Source organism: Gorilla gorilla, chromosome 7 (genome assembly GCF_029281585.2).
Source record: "Gorilla gorilla gorilla isolate KB3781 chromosome 7, NHGRI_mGorGor1-v2.1_pri, whole genome shotgun sequence".
NCBI classification, from domain to species: domain Eukaryota; kingdom Metazoa; phylum Chordata; class Mammalia; order Primates; family Hominidae; genus Gorilla; species Gorilla gorilla.
Genome location: NC_073231.2, coordinates 52970656 through 52976442, shown reverse-complemented (window position 1 = coordinate 52976442; position 5787 = coordinate 52970656). Strand labels below are relative to the sequence as shown.

General features: G+C 40.8%; 1 pseudogene; it reads left to right on the top strand.

Annotated features, from left to right (window-relative positions):
- Positions 1–276: 276 nt before the first annotated feature.
- LOC101138371 (large ribosomal subunit protein uL22-like) lies at positions 277–817 on the top strand (annotated as a pseudogene).
- Positions 818–5787: the final 4970 nt, after the last annotated feature.

Sequence of the window (5787 nt, the reverse complement as noted above, 5' to 3'; positions counted from 1 at the left end):
TTCAAAATGGTTTGGTTTTAATTTTCTGACTTTATTAGGGCCATTTATAGGAAAGGGCCCACCATCAGCATGTAGCTCTGCTGAGGGATATAACAACACTTTTATCCATAGGCAATTATTTCTTATTAGAAATACAGAACTTTGCATGAAGTAAAGCTCTTTAAATAGAGGAAAAATGTTTGCATATTTCATAAGTTTAGAAGTTAGCTAGAAGTCACCTCTCTTCCTTTTCCCCTAAGTGGCCTAAGGTGATCTGTGAAAACGGTTTGCTATTCACTTGACCCAGAAAACCCCGCGAAATCATGAAAATCAAGAGGTTCAAATCTTCATGTTCACTTTAAGAACACTTGTGAAACTGCCAGGGCCATGAAGGGTATGCCTATACGGAAAGCCACCAAGTATGTGAAAGATGTCACTTTACAGAAACTGTGTACCATTCTGATTTTACAATTGTGGAGTTGGTAAGTACTCCCAGGCCAAACAGTGCGGCTGGACACACAGTTGGTGGCCCAAAAAGAGTCTTGAATTTTTGCTGCACATGCTTAAAAATGCAGAGAGTAATGCTGAACTTAAGGTTTTATCCGATGTAGATTCTCTGGTCATTAAGCATAGCCAGGTGAACAAAGCACCTAAGATGCGCCATCGGACTTACAGAGCTCACGGTCAGATCAACCCATCATGAACTCTCCCTGCCACATTGAGATGATCCTTGCTGAAAAGGAACACACTGTTCCTAAACCAGAAGAGGATGTTGCACAGAAAAAAAAAGATATCCCAGTATAAACTGAAGAGGCAAAAACTTACGGCACGGGAATAAATTCAGCACAAATAAAGACAAAGTTAAAAAAAAAAGTTAGCTAAATGAGATTCAGTACACATTTCTGTAGCTTTTGTCAGTAGCTGACCCCCAATGTTTCTACCTACAGAGTGGCCACTAAGTTTAGAAATATAGGTGGCTCTTTGCCCTGTCTCACTATGTTAAGTGACCACCAATTACTGTCTGCACTTAACACAGGAGGCAAGGTAACCTGGAGAGCACCACCACATGACCCCAGGGTGGTGAGGAACTGGTAGGATGATCATTCCTAAAATTGGATTGGATGACATAGCCCTGTGGAGTATGCTGAGTGATGGCCAGAACACCCTTGGGTATGGGGTAAGCCAGAAAAAATTAGGACATGGAATGAAAAGTTGTATTTGAATACTGGATAAGCAACAAATAATTTTTTTGTATAAGTATGCAAGGGATACTTATATATCCCTTGCATATATAGGATGTATATGCATGGACATACTTGCAAGGGACATAATTATACTAAAAATATATCTGGTTTTTATCTGAAATTTAAATTTAATTGAGACTGGGTACGGTGGCTCATGCATGTAACCCCAGCACTTTGGGAGGCTGAGGCGGGTGGATCACCCGAGGCTAGAGTTTGAGACCAGCCTGGCCAACATGGCAAAACCGTGTCTCTACTAAAAACATCAAAAATTAGCTGGGCTGGGCATGGTGGCGGGTGCTTGTAATCCCAGCTACTTGGGAGACTGAGGCAGAAGCTTTTCTTGAATCTGGGAGGTGGAGGCTGCAGTGAGCTCAGATCACACCACCGCACTCCAGCCTGGGCAACAAGAGCGAAACTCTATTTCCAAAAAAAAAAAGAAGAAAAGAAAAATAAATAAAAAAAAAATAAGTGTAATTGAGTGTCCCCCTGTATTTTTACGTGCGAAGTCTGATAAGCATGAGGTACACTAAAAAGGCAGGTTCCTCCTCGCCACCCACCATGAAAATCAGAGACAAAATCTGACTCAGTGGTTTTCAAACTTTAGCTTGCATCAGAATCACATGCAGAGCTTGTTAAAACCCAGATTATTAGTCAGAGTTTCTGATTCAGTAGGTCTGGGGTGAGGCGCTGAAAATTTGCATTTCTTAACATTCCCAGGCATTGCTGATCCTGCTGATTCCAGGAGTCATATCTGAGAACTACTGATCTAAGGTGATGCATTACAGATGCATGTGCAGGGATTGCTAGAAATGCCATGTTAATGTATCCTGTTCATTGTGATTCGGCCTAGCACATTAAACTATGCATTGCTAATGAGGGACAACACATCAAACATATAATATATTGTAATGTAATATCAATAAACCATTTATTATGCATAGTTGCCTATGTTTCCAGACTTTATGGCCACTCTATAGGGAAGCTATTTGCCTCTGTAGTGAATGGATTTCCTTTTAATGAGTGTGAAATTAAAATTCCATGTTAAAATTAGAATAGAACCCAAACTTCGATAAATCCATAAAATAGTAATATCAGAGAACCTTTGTTAAATTATATACCAAATAAATATTTAACAAGGTGTGACACTCAGGAATTTTATTTATATTTTATTAAACACCACAATTTCCACAACATATTATTTATACACAGAGAGATTATACAACCTCAGGATTTTTGGAGTACCCAGGATGGAGTTTCTACACCATGACTTCTCCAGGGACCTAGTCTTCTTGGAGAAAGATATAAGAGGCATTTGTTTGTGCTATCCATAGAACTGAAAAATACTGAAGTGTTCTAAATAACTTTGAAGCTGACATTTCCTATTTCCACCATCGCACTTATTTTTTCTTGTTTTTGGAGACGGGATCTCACTCTGTCACCAGGCTGGAGTACAGTGGTATGATCTCGGCTCACTGCAACCTCCGCCTCCTGGGTTCAAGCAATTCTCCTGCCTCAGCCTCCCAAGTAGCTGGGACTACAGGCGCCCGCCACCACGCCCAGCTAATTTTTTGTATTTTTAGTAGAGACGGGTTTCACTGTGTTAGCCAGTATGGTCTGGATCTCCTGACCTCGTGATCCGCCTGCCTCGGCCTCCCAAAGTGCTGGGATTACAGGCGTGGGTTACCGCGCCTGGACATTTTTTCTTTGTTTTCACTTTTCTATTTCTTGGCCTACTGATTTGGATTTTCTCTTTTGAGGGAGAAGGATACACAGGAGAGACATATATTGGAAAAGAATAAAATAAAGTACTAGAAATTTTGCTGAGTGTCTGAGTCCTTTGGCCACTGTTTGGAGATCATTGGCCACAAATACACATAGGACTACTTTAAGAGATATATGTATACTGAATAATTTATGGATGAAATGAGACATCTGTGATTTGCTTTAAAATACTGCAACATGCAGCTGGGCACAGTGGCTCATGCCTGTAATCCCAGGGCTTTGGGAGGCCAGGTGGGAGGATTACTTTAAGCCCAGGAATTTGAGACTAGCTGGGGCAACATAGCGAGACTCTGTCTCTAAATTTTTTTTTTTTTTTTTAATTAGCTGGACATGGTAGTGCGTGCCTGTAATCCTGGCTACTCAGGAGGCTGAGGTGGGAGAATCCCTTGAGCCCAGGAGTTGGAGGTTACAGTGAGCTATGATCATGTCACTGAAGACTAGCCTGAGTAACAGAGCAAGACCCTATACCAAAAAATGAACAAGCCAGCCTGGGCAACATGGCAAAACCCCGTTCCTACAAAAAATAAAAAATTAGCCAGGTGTGGTACCACAGGCCTCTGGTCCCAGCTAGTAGGGAAGTTGGAAAAAAAAAAAAAAAAAAAAAGAAAAGAGAAAAAATAAAATAAAAAGTAAAATACTGAAACAAGCAAAAAGTTGAAAGAGGAAAGATGAAATAAGTTTGGCAAAACAAAATGTTAATAATTGTTGAAACTGGGTGATGGGGTTTATTATGATATACTACTTTTGTATATATTTGAAAATTTCAGTAAGTTAAAAAAAGTATAAGGCTCGGCATGTATTCTTACCGCTGTCACTAATGGGACAAGAAACCATACTCGAATCACACAGATATACTGCGTGTCAATTTTTATAAATGATCGTATAGCAATTATTCAATCAGCACAGTTATTGAGCTCGGCTTACTGTGTACGGAGCATTCTGATATTACTACCTAAATTCCCAGGCATGTTGTTAGATAACTGAAAAGTTAATGTACTTAAAAAAATTTAAACTTATTAATAAATTAAATTTATGTATTATTATCACGAGACCCATTGTTGAAATTCTTTGAGTACAAATGCTTGGAGCACAGATCATCAGTAAATGAAGGTTCCTGAAAGCTTCATTTTTTTCATGTTTAAAAGTAGTTATTTAGGTTAGGTATTTGTTGAGATAGCAGCTGCTCAGACTCCTACGTTGAGAATAGGACAGAAAAAAAAATAGTATGTTACACATCTTGGCTCCTTTTATGCTTCCGAGGAAAAAGCAAAGCAACCTTTAAGATTTCTAAACACCATCTGTATCTACTACATGGTTATATTACTGTGTAAATAACATTATATTATTTAATTTGGACTTTTTTTGTGGTCAGTTCCCCAAAAGACAGGTAAATATCAAAGGAAAAACTTAAAGGGTAAAAATATGCAAGCTTGCATGTCTGTTGCTGTACGTGCGCACAAGCATAAATGATTTAAAAATTTTGGACTACAGTCCAGGCATGGCTGTGTGGCACACTGCCAGAATAGGAAACATGACATCCCCTTTCCTATTTATAGGCTTGAAGCTATGGGTATGGTTTAGGTCTGGAAATGACCTGCTGCCTGAGGGCCTGGAAAATGAGTGCATGATCACATGCCTGGCCTTCAGTGGACAGGTAGACTGCATGTCTCTGACTGGTGCTGAAGAAGCAGGAAAAGCAAAACGACTGCAAACAAGGATGAGATATACCTTGCACATCAGTAGAGAAGGGCTAGACACAGGTATGAAATGATAAATGTAGGGTGTACTAATCCTCCTGAATAGTTAGAAATTGTTTCCTGTGGTTGTTAAGCAATTATCCCCTGCTCGAAGGTGCCTTCGGTGCAGAGGGTTAAAATTCTTTTTTTTTTTTTTTTTTTTTTTGAGACGGAGTCTCGCTCTGTCGCCCAGGCTGGAGTGCAGTGGCGCGATCTCTGATCTCTGCTCACTGTAAGTTCTGCCTCCCGGGTTCACATTATTCTCCTGCCTCAGCTCCCAAGTAGCTGGGACTACAGGCGCCCGCCACCACACCCGGCTAATTTTTTGTGTTTTTAGTAGAGACGAGGTTTCACCGTGTTAGCCAGGATGGTCTCGATCTCCTGACCTCGTGATCTGCCTGCCTCGGCCTCCCAAAGTGCGGGGATTACAGGTGTGAGCCACTGCGCCCCGGCCTTAAAATTCTTTTATGATGTGGCATGTCTGAGCTACCTGTCCCTTTCCACAGATGACAGCATGCTAGAAGGGTTAGTTTTAGAAGGAAGAGTGGAGACAAATCCAGAATTTGAGACCTACCTGGAATGGCAGGCAGGATGGGAGGGCTTCAGCTGGGGATGGTGATGGAGGTGGGGGAGTTTTCTGAGCAGTGGGAGGCAAGAGAGGGTGCTAGTTATCCAGAGGTGACAGAGAAGTTGCTAAGAGAGAAGTTGCTAAATATTGATGCAAAACTTACCTTCTTTACAATTTTGCCTGTAGATTACCTTGACAGGAGGCAGTATCAATCACACTGTAGTTTATTGAGTAATAAACATTTATTGAATAAATACACAAATTCCCTTGGGACATGAATTTTTCTCTGGCAGATTGTTACATACTCAGACTGGTAAGTATATCCATAAACTATTTTAGTTTTGTTACTTTGTTTATATTTGAGACAGGGTCTTGCTCTGTTGCCCAGTGCAGTGGTGTGATCATAGCTAACTGCGGTCTCTACCTCCCGGGCTCAAGTGATCCTCTTGCCTCGGCCTCCCAAAGTGCTGAGATTACA